Genomic DNA, 18,432 nt, shown 5'->3' with positions numbered 1-18,432 from the left:
TATAGCAATAGTTGTAAGTTCTCTTTTCTCAAACAGGCCTCAGTTTCAATGAGAAAGAAGTTGGTTACCACCATAACAAACTTGCAAGCATTGCATGAGTGGCTACATCTAATGTTGACAGCGTAGCCCACAGAATTCATAGACTATACCCAGAGTAGTGCTGCTCTCATCTTTGGTCAGCTAGGCTTCTTTTTGCAGTGAGCAAAAAGGCTCATAGCTTGTCAGAGTACTAAATGTAAGTGACTATTGAAAGCTCCGCCATAAGTGGAACATCTATGCTATCCCAAGACAGGGAGGAACATTGTGTAGAAGAAGCTTTAGCATGAATGTAACAAGAAGAAGATAGAGTGGACTGTTGTCTTCTTGATACAATGTGGCTGTAGTGTTCTTCCTGACCTGATGTGGCAATACTCTTCAACTAATATCACCTTCGATTCTCTGCACAAGACCTGCAGAGTACTGGAACCATCCACAACCTTTCAAGGACTCAGCAGAGACTTAGGAGGCCTCACTCCACTCTGAAGATCTGTGCATAGTTAATGGTTGTTGGGGAAGAGACACTATTTCCAAAGGTGAAGCAGTGGTGCCATGTAAATTCTCTGGGAAGTAACCTTTCATCCACGGTCATTTAAGTGACTCTAGTGAAATAAAAAAAAACAGTGTAACAACAAGAACAAGAAGACATGAAAGTAGAATGGTGTCAGTTGAGAGGAGGAAGGTAATCAATGAGAATGGTGGGAGACAAGAGAGGTAAGTTTAAAGAATATGGGCCTGTAGAGATGAATCAGCAGTAAAGAGCTTTTACTGGCAACTGCAGGAACCAGAGTTTGGATGCCAGCACCTACCTACCATGCTGTGTGTCTAGCACACACTTACAACTCTTTCTTTGAGGAGACAGAGACAGTATGATTACTGGATCTTTCTAGTTTCCAGTGTAGCCAAGAAAGCTCAGGGAAAGGGCTGGACTAAAAAGAATAGGTGGAGAGTGAGAAGGAGGATATCTGAAATAATAAAGGTATAAAGACAGTCACATAATTGAATGGAAATAAGTAAGCATAAATAAAAATTTTAAAGAGGAAGAATAAAGTTTTCTTTGGAAACAGTCAAAATAGGTCGTCACATGATGCTTGTTATCAACAAATTGAACATATAGCATTATCTTCTAAAATAATTAAAAATACTTTAAACACTTTTTTGGCAATCAGAAAAGCTAGATAAAGTTTAAGAAAATCATACAGTATTTTAAATAGTAAGAATGGATGAGAACATTAGAATGCAATAATTATCATTAACAAAAATCCCCCAACTCTCCGTTAGAAAAACTTAATTGTACTGGGTAATTATAATGCTGTTTTAGGAAAAGTATGCAAAAGGTAAAAATAATGTGGCCATGTGTAACTAAAATCAACTGAAAACCTAAAAATATAACCCTGAAAGTCATTAGGAGAGCTTTGAAAAACTATAGTATTGTACTTCTCTTCCCCCAGTTTTCCATAGTCACATATTAAAGAGCAAATAATATCAGGAAACAAAGATTCATAAAATTATAAAGTTGATGAATAAGCTATTATTTTACAGAAATCTTATCATCAACTTTGAAACCAAAGGTAATTTTTACACAATAATACATATTTTCCTTTAACACTGTAGTATGACATTATAAGACAGCTCCTTAAAATCTAGTTATTATTCAAGGTTCTTAGCAGAAGTTTGGTTGAATTAAGCAGATTGCTGGGCTATGTCAATAGGCAGGCTCAAGGACAAGCCACATAGAGCAGGGTCACTATGGTTACTGTTGAGAAACAAAGGTTCTTAACACAGCTGTCATTTTTGTTCAGAATTTTACTGTCATATAGCAGTGTGTCTGTCCCATTGTCATTTCTGTACTGAAATTTTATTTTGCAGGCACTGCAATCACCTACTTGCAACATAGGGGTGTTTTACACAGCCCTTGCGTGTTCACTCACTACTAGCTAACTCATCATTTTTAGAAAGAGCTTATCATTCTTGTAATCTAGTTCACACGCTGTCAGGATTGAAGAAGTGAATTGTTAGTTGATTTTATGTGTTATTTTTATTTTGCCTGCATTTATGTGCACCATGTGCACGCATTACCCACAGAAGCCTGAAGAGGGCATCATATCTGCTGGAAATAGAGTTACACATAGTTGTGAACTACATGGAGGGTGTTGGGGAATTGAACTCAGGTCCTCTGGAGGAGCAGCCAGTGCTCTTATCTACTGACCCATCTCTCCAACCTGAAGAAGTTAATGCATCACATGTTTAGATTCGTTTTTAAGTGCAGATTTGCTTCTGACTAAGATTACTAATAGGCCCTTCAGGTGTAATTTGGCCAAAAGACTGCTACTTACCCATTAGCAGATAAACACTGTAATACTTGAAATGATGACAACCAAATTATTAGGCAGTAAATCATACTTGTAACAACTATGAAATAAAAATACCTAAGAAATAAGCCTAAAGAAAGAGGGATCTATTTTGGCCAACGGTTGCAAAGGTATCAGTTCATGTTTGGCTGTTTGTGAGGTTTCTGTAGAGGGAAGAACCCATTAACAGAAGTGTTTGCAGAAGTACTTCCTGGTGGCTAAGAAAGGGGCAGGCAGAGGAGAAGGAGCTAGGGACAGGGCTCTTCACAGGGAATAAGCCCAGTGATCTAATTACCCAACAAAGCCCACTTTGGACTGCTATTCCTTCTCAGCAGCCTGTTGAGATGTTGACTCCACCAATGTGTTGCTATAATGATGACCCACCCCTCCAAGAGCAGCTTATTCAGGGACCACTCCCTCAAAGACAGGCATGTGTGGGACACTGGCCTTTTCAGCCACAGCAACCACTCAATAAAGAAGCAAAACTTTCCTTTGACACAAATGCTATGATTGCCTACATGAAAAATCTTAAGAAAATTTACAGCCATTATTTGAATTAGAATTTAGAACTTGTTTGAAACAAATCATTGTGATAATTAATGTTTTTCTATATACAGCCACAGGGCATTAAAATTGAATCTTCATAAATGTACCATTTGCAATAGCAATAAAAGCAACGGAGCACATGCAAATAAATTTAGTAAATGCTGTTAAAAATTTGAAAGATAATGTTACTGTTGGATCTAACAGAAGATTGAAAAACGGAGATGATTTCTACTTAGGTAGAATAAATATTGTAAAGACAAGAATTCTCAAGTAAATCTATATATCCAAAGTGATTCTATTCAAAGTGTGTGATAGCATTTTTCCCTCAAAAATCAAAAACTGTAATTCAAAGAAGAAATGGGAAAACTGCATTCACTTGTTCTATGATAACATCGAGAGTTACATGCACTTTCATATTTAATATGCAGCCAGGCAGAAGCATTAAGGAGAGATGCTTCAGGATCCTGTGACCTCTTCAGATTAAAATAGGTTCCTTCATATTCCTAGTTTGCTGTTGTTTTAATCACAAAAGAATGATGAATTTTATCAAATGTGGACGTCTGTTGAGATAATTGCAAGCTTTATATTGCTCTCCATTATTAGTAGGGTGAATATGCTCCATGTCACTAACCTTTCTTCTCCCTTTGATAAACTCCATCTTACTGTGATTTTAAAAATAATTGATAAATAGAGCTTAGTCATTTTCTTATATGATTTTCACTTCTACTTTGAAAATTAAACTTTCTTTATTACATTCTCCTATACAGTGCTGTGAATAGTTTGTATGGAACTTCCCTACCTCTGCACTTTTTCCCCTCAGGAAGAGAGCTTATTGAGTATAGAGCACTGAATCCTTGAGGGCCCCTTGAATGTACCTGGAAAATCTACTGATATTTTGCTGTTAATTTGCGACTGTGTTTTAAGATGAGGATTTAAGACCTTTAATTCTTTCAGCATGTATGTCATGTTTCTCTAGAGAAACAGAATTGATAGAATAAATCATGTATCTATATATCTGTCCGTCTGTCTGTCTATCTATTATCTATCTATCTATCTATCTATCTATCTATCTATCTATCCATCTTCTATCTACGGAGTATTTTCTTAGGTTAGCTTACAGACTATGGTCCAGCTAGTCCAACAATGGCTGACTACCAACCCAAAACCCAAGAAATCCAGCAGCTGTTTGGATCATGAGACTGGATCTCTTAGTTGATCTTCTGTACATGCTGCTATCCAGAAGAGGTAGGGTCTCATGCCAGTGAAGGGATGTACTCACCAGGCAGAGTGAAGGGAAGCAGGCAAAGAAGGAAGCTTCCATCTTCCATGTCTTTTATATTGGCTACCACCAGAGTGTGGCTCAAATGAAAGGTGAATCTCCCCACTTCAAATGATTTAATTAAGAAAAATTCTTCCTAGGTGTACCCAGCTGCTTGGGTTTCAGAAAATCACAAATGTAGTCAAGTTGACAACCAGGAATAGCCACCACACAGATGTATTTGCCGTCATACAGAGATAATTCCAACAGGCCGATGGAGAGTCTATGTCCTGTGTAACCTGCTGGAGCCTTCTTAGCCAAAGACCATGATACCCTATGGTCCAAAAATATGCTGAGCTGTGGGATAGCAGTTGATAACTATTACTTCAGCTTTTTTTCCTGGCTAAGCTCTGGAACAAGGCCCTTGTATAGCCTCCTCAGTGAGCAGGCTATATTTAAACTCCTTACACTCCTATGACCACTGTGTCTGTGTGTGATTTTGGCACAGCTCTAAATTTTTATTGTTATTTTAAGAAAAAGTCTATTCCTATTGCTACCCCAGCCCCGCTGCAATAAAATGATATAGTCAGATATTCCAATTATTTTCTAAAATGTTTCAACTAGAAAGAAGTGCAGTTCTTTTGGAGTCTAGCTAGTCAAATTATTCATTGACTTTTAAAAATGTAAAATCACAATAAAACCAGCACAAATGTCAATGAAGTCTTTATTACAACTTTATGGTTTACATGCGAAAAGTTCCTCACATCTTCAGGTGTTAAAATGCATGATTCTAGTTGGTCACCCCAAGGTGAGCTTCACAAGAGGAAGTAGGTGACTCTAGACCAGCCTAGTAGGCTTTTGCCCTGTCTGTTTCTGGCCTGAGCTCACCCTGTCTCTGACTGTGGATGCAAGGCAGCCAGTTGCCTTATTATGCTCCCGCTACTGTATCTGCAATGCACTCCTATCACCACACCTCCCGTGTACCTCAAAGCCAAGGCACCTATGGCCTGCTTTAGTTGTTTCTGTCAGGTATTTATCTAAGTCATGAGAAGATCCCTGACAGAGGGGCACTTCTCATATCTGTTATCTGTAGCTTTCAGTGGTTCCTCGCTAAACAGTACTCCAGCTTCTAAATGGTTAACCATTAGTCATACACACTTGGGCCTTTTAAATTTATTCTCCGTATAGAAATTTTCATAACCCTTTTCTAAGATTCCTTAACAAAGAAGTGCTCTAGCTGGGTCTTGAGGTAGAGCTATTTCCAGTTTTTTGAGAAAGTGGCAAATGGATTTCCAAAGAGGTTGTGGAAGTTTGTACACCCACCAGCAATGGAGGAGTGTTCTCCTTTATCCACATCCTTGACAACATGTGCTGTCACTTGAGTGTTTGATCTGAGCCATTCTGATAGATGTAAGATGGAATCTCAGTTGTTTTGATTTGCATTTCTCTGATGAGTAATGGTGTTGAGCACTTCTTTAACTGCTTTCTGGCCATTTGACATTCTTCTGTTTAAGAATTCTCTGTTAGCTCTGTACCCAATTTTTATTTTTATTTTTATTTTTTTTAATTTATTTTATTTTTTTTTATTAATTTATTCTTGTTACAATGTACCCAATTTTTAAAATAGGATTAGTTGGTTTGTTGATGCTTAATTTCTTGAGTTCTTTATATACATTGGATATTAGACTTCTGTTGGATGTAGGATTGGAGAAGATCTTTCCCAGTCTGTTGGCTGTCTTTTGTTTTATTGGCAGTGGCCTTTGCTTTACAGAAGCGTTCCAGTTTCATGAAGCCTCATTTATTAATTGTTGATCTTAAAGCCTGAACTGCTAGTGGTCTTTTCAGGAAGTTGTCTCCTGTGGCAATGAGTTCAAAGCTCTTCCTCACTTGCTTTTCTAACAGATTCACTATATCTGGTGTTACGGTGAGGTCTTTGATCCACTTGGACTGGAGTTTTGTGCAGGGTGATAAATATGAATCTATTTGCATTTTTCTACATGAAAACCAAAAAACCCAGAATAGCTAAAACAATCCTATACAATAAAAGATTTTCTGGAGGAATATCCATCCCTGATCTAAAGCTTTACTACTGAGCACCAGCAATAAAATCTGTATGGTAGTAGCATAGAAACAGACTAGTGGTTCAATGGAATTGAGTCAAAGACCCATAAATAAACCCACATACCTATAGACACTTGATTTTTGGCAAAGAAGTAAAAATCATATAATGGAAAAAAGAGCAACTTCAACAAATGGTTCTTGTCTAACTGGATGTCTACACATGAAAAATGTAGATTGGAACTTTCTTATATTTGTTTTTTCTAGGAACATGAAAGATATATTTTCCACCAAATATATTTTTAAAAGCTGCTGAGAGATGGATTGATGATAGATAGATAAATGATTGATATATGATAGATAGATAGGTACTAGGTAAATGATAGAGATAGGGAGAGAGAGAGAGAGAGAGAGAGAGAGAGAGAGAGAGAGAGAGAGAGAGAGAGAGAGAGATTACTCTACAAGGAATTTTCTTGTTTAATGCACCTGAATTAAGTAAAGTCTATGGTTTTGTGAGGATATGACTCAGATTTCCTTACCTACAGATGAATGTAAATGCATCAATAGAAAGAAGTAATTGGAAAATGGATTTTTTTCTTTTCCAGATTATGTGTGTGTGTGTGTGTGTGTGTGTGTGTGTGTGTATCTCACAAAATTGATGGAGTAGTGCTGCATTAGTTCCAAAAAGAAGTGGTTGTTTACTCCCATATCTTCTGTGGTACTATTTTACTAGTATTTCTTGCTGGCGGAATGCTATTTTAGGTTGCAGGATTTTTAGCTGGGTGATATTAATGATCATTTTCCTATGTTGGTAGAGTATACAGTACCTTTTAAATATTTAAATTATGTCTTTAAAAATGATCCAATGAATTTCATTAGAGCATCGGTAAGGAGCTGTTTATAGGAACATAGGCTACATCACTGAAAATAATGTCTATGTCTTTCCCAGCAACCATTAAATATTAAGTGTAGATATCACCTCTTTTTATTTAGGCCACTTACATTCATGCTGGGGTTCTTTTTTGCCTTAATATCTTGAAACAATTTCACAGACATAATCAGTACTGGGTCTTCTGGATGATGTCATCTGGCTGATTCTAGGTCTAGTCAAGCTGCCAATGAAGATTAACCATCACAAAGGAATAGGACAGAAAAAAAAAAAAAGGACTAATATGAACAGTTTGTATTACATTCTTTCTAGCGAGGCCTTCAGATATAAAATTGACTTCATGTTTATTTTGAATGCCTATGGAAACACTGAGTATGAAGTACGGAGTTTGTAGAAGCACTTGGGTCCTGTCAGAGGGGCAGTAGCTGCCCATGAGAGAATCTTTAGACCCAAACTCTCAGATGTCTCTTTCCTTCATAGGAGTGTGTGTTTTGGGTTAGCAATTAGGCATCCAGAATAGAAACCAATGTATGATTTTGCTTTTTAATATTATGAAAGAATTTGCAATTTGGAATCATATCACATGCTAAGTATTGGGGTTTCAGTATGCCTTGGATATTTTTAAAGTTATCTGAAATACAGAAGAAGGCAGTATTTTTTAAGTGCCAAGAATGGACTGATCTATACATCAAGAGCTTCGACCCATGGTCAAAGTCCAAAGTGATCAGAGCCTTTCAAGTTTAGCAGAATGAATCCTATAATCTGTCAAGACATTAGGAAGAAGTTGGGAGAAAAAAAATGCAGACACGTCACAAAAGTTCCTCCCAATCACATATTTGCTGGGGAAGTCCATAGCAATGAGAAGTTGATTCAGTTACTCTGGTCAAATAATCTCTTCTGGGTTTTTGCATCTGAAATATATAGATCTAAGTTGGGGTTGGTTAAAGCAGAGCTGGAATAATGTGCTGATGACCTCTAGTCAATTGTTAATCCTGAAAAGTAATTTTTAACTAGCAGGTAAGGTCATGAAACTAAAAAATCTGCCTTTAAGTTTAATTCTGTGAAGATAATTAGAGCATGATGTTTATGTATTCAAAACTTATACATGGCAGATTTTTCCTATACTATCCATTTAAGTCAGACAATTATTTGCCATTCTATGCCAATTACAATGTTCTGCCTGATCTACATAGCTTGAAGGGAAAAATCACTTTATATGTCATTTATGATTGGTGCAAACACTTTTAAACTGTAGAAGAGATTGTTTGAAAAAATGCAGAGGTGGGTCCCAAGAGCTCTTGATTAACTTCTGTATCAAGTCATTTCTTTCAAAGTCAGCTGTACTACTGCAGCCAAATTTCAAGGTGACCACCTGTCAAGGGCTTCTAGAGGGAAGAAAGCAAAATGCCTGTCTTATTTGTGTACTTTTTTTTATCAGCATTTCTAATTTACCAGAGGGTATATTAGGTTAAAATTTTAATGGGGTGGTAATAGTTAGCAATGAGTAAATAATATGAATTCCCAGTTGCTGTAAGTTTCATGTTAGTTTTGCATGGTAAAGATAAGAGCCACTGTGGAGTCTGGAACTGTGCAGGAGAGAGGGGCATGAATAATGAATCTTGTGCCATTTCCTGAACAGCCTCACTTACTCCTTTTCCCAGGAAGGGCATGGCACTTTGCACCGAGCTGAGTCCTAATTAAGCTGTACAGAGAAAACATCCAAGTGACAATGATTTACAAACGATCACGTTATTGGAAGTTTCGCTTAGGGCTTCACCAGCTGAAGTGATTTCTTTATTATAACCGTATAGCTGTTAATACATTTGAGTCAAATGTAAAACAATTATAGATATTTGAAAGACAGAGCAGAGCAATTAAAAACCAAATATTGTTGTTCTTGTGCCTTGGTCCTAAAATAAATGAAGAAACGAAAATGGTGAAAGCAAATGCTCTTCAGTTAATGAATACTGGATCTGATAAAGCCATCATGTTTAGCTTTTCACCCTCTCAGATTTACTATGTTGACTAAGCACAGAGGATGGCTGGTTGAAGTGGCAATGGGAACAATGAGGATCCTGGGCAGCTTCAAAGGGACCCCCTGGTATGCAGCATTTGTCTCATGAATATTTCAGTGAAAGAAAGATTCCTAGCACAGTGGAGTTGCAGAGTAGATCAAGTGGGGCAAAGTTTACTTGACTTTAAGAGTCTCAGTGTTGATTAACTGATGAGGTGAAAGGGAAAATTTAGGGTAATTCTTTGATAAACTTTTTAAGAGAGGAGGCTTCATCTTTTAGAAATTTGTTGTCCTTCTCTTTTTCTTAGATCTTATTTTGGAGGGCTAGAACTTCCAATGGCAGCCTAGATAAAAGGACGCAGAGAACTGAACTTTCCAGGAATCCCTTACATCTTCACTGCCAAATTGTGACTGCTGAGACATCTAATCTCATGTACTAAGTATCATATTTTGGCCTCTCCAGGGTGAGTTTGACATTGCTGGATTATTGTAACTATATCTTGTAAGTCTGTATATATATATGTGTGTGTGTGTGTGTGTGTGTGTGTGTGTGTGTGTTTTATTATTAAAATTGCCTATGATTAGATATATACACATATATTACTAAATTGATATTAATATTACAGTTGAATATATATTCAATCAGATAATTTTAATAAGTTGTGTATAAAAACACACACACATGTTCAATCAGTTCCTTTTCTATAGGGAATGCTGACTAATACAGGACTGTTTAAAAATATTCCGGTCTTCAAAATCCTACTCTTTACTATCACATGTACTAGTGTACTAATCCTGGGAGCACAGTCTAAAATTCTGCATCGTCTTTAGAAATTCATTATCTTCCTATGAATGGCATGACTAAGGCAGCTGCCCTCTTTCTCACATCTTGCAATATGCTCCTGACAGCTTCATTAGCAAATTGTAAACCTAGGAAAGAGAACCTTGCTAGGAAAAGGTCAGTGCATGTCAGAAATGGTAACACATGGACTCTGGAGAAAAGCTACAGATTGGAAAGTGCTCCAGGAAGGCGCAGGCTCTGTGGCTGCTTCAGCATATTTAAACTTTTGAAAACCTGTTTAATGGCTTGAATAGTTTTGAAACTTCTGAAAAGTAATGGATTCACAAACCCCTCGATCAAGTAGTTCTACCTCTCAAGTTCTTCTCTTTCACAAATTGACTTGTTTATTTCTTAGCTTTTAAAAATATAACTCTTTGTTCTAAATTATACAAAAGCAGTATTGTTTTAGGAGAGGGTTTCCATTCTTATCCAAATTTGCCTTGAGAGTTGAACTATCATTTAAGAAAAGGGACAGTTTTTAAAATCGTTTTGAACTTCATTTATTTACCTCTATTTATTTATTTGTGTGTGTGTGTGTGTGTGTTTATGTGTGTGTGTGTGTGTGTGTGTGTGTGTGTGTTTGACTGAATGCCACGTGTGTGAAGGCTCATGAGGCCATAAGTATATGTCATATCCCTTTGAGCTGGAGTTGCACATGGTTATGAGCCACCCCAGGAACTTAACTCTAGTGCTATAGAAGAACAGCAAGCACTCCTAACCCCCAACCCATACTTTCAACTCCCAGTTCATTACTATTAAGAATTGCTGTAAATTCTCTTCATTAAATCATTGGTATAGTTTGCTCCCCGATCCAATGTATACAATAGTCACAAAAAGTGCTATGTGGACAGTCATGTAGGATTGCATTCTGACAATTCTAATGACAAAGACAAGGAGCACTTCTCTGCAGAACAGTTACTGATTGTCTTCTCTAAGAGGGAGTCTGGTATCTAGTCTCATTTAGCAGTCTCACCTCCATGAAGGATCACCAAGTGAGAACATGAAAGTTTAGATATTCATAACCTCTGTAAAGTCACCAGTAGCTAGCCTCTGGGTGTGACCATCAGTCACTATTTTGTAAGGTGATTAGAAAGTTTAAATTATACTGTGTTTTGTCATATTATATTAGGACTATTGCAGTTTTCACAATACTTGTTTGGCTTGTTATTTAACATAAGGCTTAGAAATTTGATTTTAAAGTCTGGATAGCTATTGTTGATTCCTTACAGATAAACACACCCAAGTACTAAGAGGTCAATGGAATTTTTCAGGTTCAAGTAGAAAAGAGATGATACTGAAACAAAAGGTATTTGACTTCTAGTTCATGGCTGCCTAACATTACAGCATTGGAGGGCAGATAAATGTATACACTTACAAGAGACTTGATAAATCCTTAGATGTCAGATCCATAGCAGATTATTAAAGGTCATCAGGTGTTCGTAATATACATCTTCTGCTTCTTCAGGCTAATGTCATGGAGGGTAACCATGCAAGTCTGTATAAAACCCTTTGCTGTCACTGCTGGAGACAGAATCCTGGACTCCAGGCCCATTGGCCTGTCCCAGTGAGCCATTTCTCAAGTCCTTATCTTTTGGATACAGAAGCATATTACTAAGGAGTGTGAAGGGGAAGTTGACTTTAATCTTAATTGACTGCAGAACACTATTTACCAAATGATCTCTCTCTGTAAAATACCACTACCATAGAAGTCAGGAATCCTAGGGCAGAGCAAAGGTTATTGCAAAAGTTATGCTTGCAGGAACTATAACTTCTATCCCTCTGAATTTGCCATCAAAACCCAGATGCAATTCTAAACAGACCATAACAAATTACAGAAAGTGCAGTCCACTGCTGTTCCGCTTCTGCTCAATTTGCATGCCAAGCTAGGACAAGGTTTTATCTGACAACTATTTGAGGTTTTTTTGTTGCTGATTTGTCTCCTTGATGCTACAATACATTTACATTTTTCTCTGAAATTAATGTTTGTGAAAACAGTTCAATGAATATTGTAGGTACAGCATGTGTGGCTTCTTCTGCAATACATGTTTAGTTAATCAGCATTTAATTTTTCCACAACTATATGATAATTAAATTAGCATCTAATCCTATTTACAAAATTATCTATTTGTACACTATGGCTAGCAAATCTCCATTCTCTCTTACGGTATCTATATCATTTTGTTGGACAGTATAAGATAATATAGCCCAGCTTCACTAGTGAGCACTAAATTTTGGTGAGTGTACATACTCAAGTATTCTAAACCTACACCAATGATAAGTTATTAGTAGTATAATAAAAGAAATTATGCACATAATATGGCATAATACATTTAGTTCTTAAGCTTTCTATAGGTAACCCAGGCAGTATGGATATGCTTGTTATTAGATTAATTCTACCTGAAGGTTTCTTTTTCTTTCTTTTTTATTTTTTTCTCTCTTAGAATATCCTTAGATTTTTGTTGGGAACATTGTCAGTCAATATTGGAAATTTTATTCTCTCTCTCTCTCTCTGTCATCTCTCTGTCTATCATCTATCTATCTATCTCCCTATCTATCTATCTGTATAACATCTATCTATCCTAACTTACATGTATTTTGTATATTTTTAGGTAGATAGTTAATAGTATGATTTCTTATGAATTTTCAGGCATCCTTGCTATTATCTGATGCCTTATTTTCTGTATTTATTCTTCATTTCATAGAGTCTCCCATATTTTCTCATTTTCCCATAGGATCACTGGTATCATCTTATTATTCCCCCTCTTGTCGCCTCATCATTAGCCTGACTTCTACAGTTAATACAGAATATGCATTCACATTTGAAGATTGGAGCTAAGAACCTTAGATGAGAGATAACAAGTGATGTTTGTCTTTCTGGATCTGAGTTATCTCATTCAATATGTTCTTTCCTACTTCTATCCATTCACCTGTGAATTTTACAATTTCATTTATTTTTACTGCTGAAAGAATTCCACAGTGCATATGTACCACATTTTTGTTATCCATTCATCAGTTGAAGGACAAAAGAAATTGACCTGAAAGCCTTCTTAATGACTAAATTTTATGTTACCAGAATGTGCCATGAAAGCTTCTGCTGTAGAAGCTTTGGTTTCTCTAAAAACTCAGTTATGTTATGTGAAAATGTATTCATTTTAATCCCAGGTATGGAATATGGGGGCTGATCCCTCAAGAGAGAGCATATGATCTTTGTCAGCAAGAGATTGCCTCATGTGTTGGATGGTGTGTGGTTTTGGCCAGCTGGAAAACATCTTTTGCAGACTCTGAGACAGTATAAATATGAGATCCCAGAGAGAAAGAAAAAGGAGGATGTCAAAAAGAACACCTGGAAGAGAAAGTTAGAGGAGTAAGAGAAAGCTGCTGCTGTGTTTGCAGTTGCTGGCTTAATATCCTGAGAACAGAGATTGGTATTGGCCCAAAGAACCTGATGATCATAAACAACAGGAATTAGTCAAAGCAAAATATGCCCCTTCTCCTCACTAACCTTCTTTCTCTTATACCTGGTGTTAGAAAGGATTGGAGTAGAGAAGGGAGAAAAAGATGTAAGAAACCAAAATTACAGAAAATTACAACTAATCTAATGCAGAGCTGAGAATTCAAGTCCTGACTGATACATATACAAAGCAACTCCAGCATCTAAGGCTTAGAGATCATTCTGAAAGAGGGGGTCAGTAAGACTGCAGGAGCTAGAGGAACACAGAGTTTGCTGTGAGATGTCTCTTACTAGTGCCAGATGCTACTTCCATAAAGTCTCGCCAACATGACCACCTAAAAATGAGCTAAAGAAGCATAAATGCAATAGGCCTGTTAGCATGGACTGTGGGGGAATGTACAGGAAGCTGTCACCCTACAGAAACAACTAGAAGCAACAAAGAAATACTGTGAGTTGGAAAAATAGTCTTCCAGATGGAAGAGCACACCAGTTGGTGATCCAAAATCAAGTGGTCAACCCTGAAAATATACATACAAATAAAATTATACATGATTTAATGACATTTGTAAGGACTTTCCACTTACTCATAAAGGATGGTATCCCAAGACAGTTTGTGCAGTAGAGCTCATGTGAAACAAGTTCATTAAACCAGTCGAGGGAGCGATTCATGACCATATGGAATGAGGGGGCAGGGTAGATTCTGAGAATTATCCTCACAGCCTAGATTTAGTAATAATTAAGATAAATACATGTAGAGACCCCAAAATGGCCAATGTAGGTCTTTCTTCTCTCTGCTCCTCCCACTGATAGTGTGTCTCCAATTATGCACACCTTTTGGGACTCAGTCAAATGCATTCTGAAAAGCTTTCATATTCTGGGGTAGGAGGTAATGCAGTCTTAAAATCCAGACACAATCAATACTGTCAAATTAGTTAAAAGCTGAGAATATCAGCATCTTCCATGATTTAAAGAAACACAAACAAGCATATTCTTGCATCTAAACTATATCAAATTACTGTGTCTAATATATGGGTTCTTCTGAAAAATAAAGTAGAACAATATTAGAGCTCAAAGAGATGTGCTACAGGCTAACTTTTTTCCACTCTTTTATTAATTAAACATTTTTTGTTTTTTACATATACATTTATATTATTAAACATATATACAATAAACTATCTATAGCAAGAAGAACCATGACACAATCAAGAATTATATAAATGTTACATTCTTAGTGTTTTGGCTATTTGTATTTGACAGCCTTGAAGAGAATATCTTTATTATCTTGGTGTGTCTAAAATTCTGAATGTAAAGATGGCCAAACTCTGTCAAGACAGGGTAAGCAAGTCTTCAAGAGTTCCTGCCTCACAAATATATCTATCAGATACATTGGGCCAGAAGGCTGAAGAAGCTGCTCCAACATTATAGAGAGTTTGGGTGACTATGCAGGTAGAAAACTGTCTCTGTCATCTTCTCATTTGGAAAGCTACTAGCCTGCACTCCTGGCATACTCAGGTAATCAAGTTACTCCTTTTCGAGTCTCTGAGGGAGTGGAAGACCAGGGAGCTTAGTTTTACAATGAAGCTTAGTTGTTTAGGGGTTAAGATGTTTTTAGGTCTAGATAGAGATTTTAACTTGATAATAACAAGATGTGATGGAGATTGAGCTACAGGCTGACTTAATTGTAACTATTCACCTCTGTCTAATGTACATTTAGCTAATAATTCAGCCTTTTGAAGTCCCGTTTCTAAATAATTCTGCATCATTTAATTTTCTCAATAAATCTATAATTCATATCATTTTAATTTCCATTTAATGAGCAAACAAAAAAGAAACAAACTAAAATATTTGGATCAATGAAGAGAAGATATTACTCAAGATCATTGAGTAAAAATTTTAGATTGACAGTTTTGATATCCAGTAAATTGTTAAGTGTATAAATATTTATATATGCTCTTATATTATGGATATGACTATGTGTTCATAGAAACCAAATTATTTACTTGACATTTCAAATCTTAACTTTACATTTTTCAACATATTTTAAAGGGACTCTACCACATGGGAGACAATGTAATTCCAAATCTCAAAGCCAACCACAGGATATCCGTATATGTTATTAATCAGTTATTAGAGACACAAAAAATAAGCGATTGTAGCTGTTCTTGGTTGGCTGTCACAACTACACTGTGCGATCTTGTTGCTGGTGACACTACATACTTGGGTTGCAGGACAAAAGTAAAATTGGACACACTAGGAGACATCCTGCTATCTAGTTTATGTAGTGCAAGAAGTACTATTCACATAATACACTTCATCTTTGACATTTTCTTTGTTTTTAATTAAGTGTGAGTAAGATTTAGCCAACTTTATTGCCAACAAACTTATGTTCAGTATCTGTCTAAAAGCAAAACTTGGTACTTTCAAACTGGTCTATGCTGAATGGCCTGAATGGTTTATTTTGATTAATAATATTTAGCTAGCTAACAAGATTTGATATAGGGCTGTAAATGATTGCATATGAAGTTTTGATAACGATGCCTAATTCTTAGAGTTTCTGTGAATAATATAGAATTGTACAGCAGCAAGCATATTTTTAAATGAAGTTTTATTCTCCTTACCATTGGAACATTCATCTTTTCATTGGATCAGGTCAATCTTGGACTACTAGGAACAAATTCATTTACAGAAGATGGATCTTCTCTACAAATAGTATTCTTTAACAGTGGGAATGGTAGGAAATAATGCAGGAAAAATGACACTCTGGAAATATGCATAGCATAGAGGTTTATTATGATCTATGCTATGCTAAAAATAACTGACAACAAAACTACAAACTCTTTTATGATTATCTAGAGATGGGATATGATGGGATATGACCATTGTACATAGAAGACTGTCATGGACAGATCACAAGTAGTATATGAAGGCATTCATATCAATAATGCAGCGAAGCCACATAAGCAATTTTCATAAAATTTGAATATTCATACAGGTAATTAGCAGAATAAAACTACTCGGCATTAAATACTTTTATACTAGGTCCATTCATTTATTATCACAACCTAGTAAAAATCTACCCTTTACCGTCATTTGGGGCATGCATTTCTTGAGAAATTAATTCCCTTGTGGCTACGATTTTCATTTATAGCTTTGGTATATAAAGACATGTTTGTCTACTTTGGAGTCTGAAAATTTGGTTCACAGTGTTTCTCACGTGACTCAATAAAAATCAGAAGGGAGCCATGGTAATAGAGAGAAATTTGAGGTAAATATGGAGTAACAAAGTAATTGAAATGAAGTAATTGTACTAGAAGTAAAGAAAGATGAAAAATGCATAATATGAAGGGGTTTGACCTCGTAGGGTTTCATTGGGAAACGAATGAATACTGATGCAGTCAGTCAATTTTACTGTGTTGTAATTTTCAAAAATGTAACTATGTTGAGTCTTTCTCTCCTGTTTACTATAGTTTGAGGCATGGTAATTTTCCATCGGATATCTGTCTGTCTATCTATCTATCTATCTATCTATCTATCTATCTATCTATCTATCTATAGATATATAATTGAGCAGAAACCTTATCATCTATGTCACCTCCCAAGGAGAATAATCACTTAGGTTTTTTAAATTTTTAATATCTTAACTCAAAACTTTTTTATTTTTGTACTGAAAATAATTTTCATGCAATATATTCTGATCATGTTTCCATCTTCCCCCAGATTCTCCCAGAGCCTTCTGACCTCCTCACCTATTTGGCTCCATGCCCTTCTTTTCTCTTTCTCTGTAACAAACAACAATAACATAAAACCAAGGAAATGAACCTACAAGCCCAAGATGATTAGAAAGCAAAAGGCACAATCAAAGGACCAATAAGGTAAAACCACAATACGCAAACAAAACAGTATAAGGCAAAAAGTCGACAACGATACCACTGAGTTTGTTTTGTGCTGCCCACCTTCTCCTGAGCATTGAGCCTACTCAGTGTGTGACTAATATCTCCAGTAAGACTGCTCTGAGGAAGGCTAGGTTTTCTTATGCCAGTGAATACCAACTGTAGGTAGTATCTTGTTAGGAGTGGGATCCTGTGTCCATCATCTCTTTCAGTGGTGGGACCCTATTTGAGTTGGACCTGTTCAGGCTTTGTGTGTGCCTCAGGGCATCAGTCCCATTATGCTTGGAGAACACTCTTTTCTTGGAATCATCTATCACTTCCAACTTTTATTATCTTTCTGCCTCCTCTTCCACATAGGTCTCTTAACCCTAAGAGGTGGGTTTGATAAAGATACACCATTTAGGACTGAGTACTCCAAAGTCTCCCACTCGGTAAATTTTTTCACTTTGTGGCTAAATGTGTGTTTGTTTTCATTTTCTGTAAGAAGACTGCACTTTTAAAATATCTTCTATTCCTGTTTTGCCTTGGTAGTTGAGTACTAATATGTCGGTAGAAAGCATTTGATCAGACAACTAGGGAGAATAAGAAAAACTTATTTTGAACTATTCTGAAATTTATTGAGACAAATTCTAAAATGTTTAAAGGGAATTAAAAAATAATTTTACTGCTAAAATTACATCTATAAGACAAATAATTTAAAATTCTATTTTGGGAAACATCAGAATGTCTGTGTATTATGTTTTTTTTTTTTTTTTGTCTCATTTTTATTGGATTTAAACTACTTCTTCATTTACTATCTTCAGGAGTCCTACAGGGAGACCATCAAAGTAGGTGGATTTAGACACAGTTGGGCCTGTACAAACTGATGAACCAACCAAGGACAATGCATGCAGAGAACCTAGACCCCCTGTTCAGATCAAGCCAATGGACAGCTCATTCTCCATGGCTGTGGGGTTAGGAGTGAGGACTGCCTCTAATGTGAATTCTGGTGACAGTGGTTTGATCACCTCCCCTTGTCAGGGAGGCCCTGAGAGCAGACTGAGGATGGGGATACAGGCTATTCAGATAAGATCTGATAGGCTGAGGTCAGAAGGTAGG

This window comes from Acomys russatus, chromosome 2 (genome assembly GCF_903995435.1).
Source record: "Acomys russatus chromosome 2, mAcoRus1.1, whole genome shotgun sequence".
Taxonomy (NCBI): Eukaryota; Metazoa; Chordata; class Mammalia; order Rodentia; family Muridae; genus Acomys; species Acomys russatus.
Note: the sequence above shows the minus strand (reverse complement) of the source record.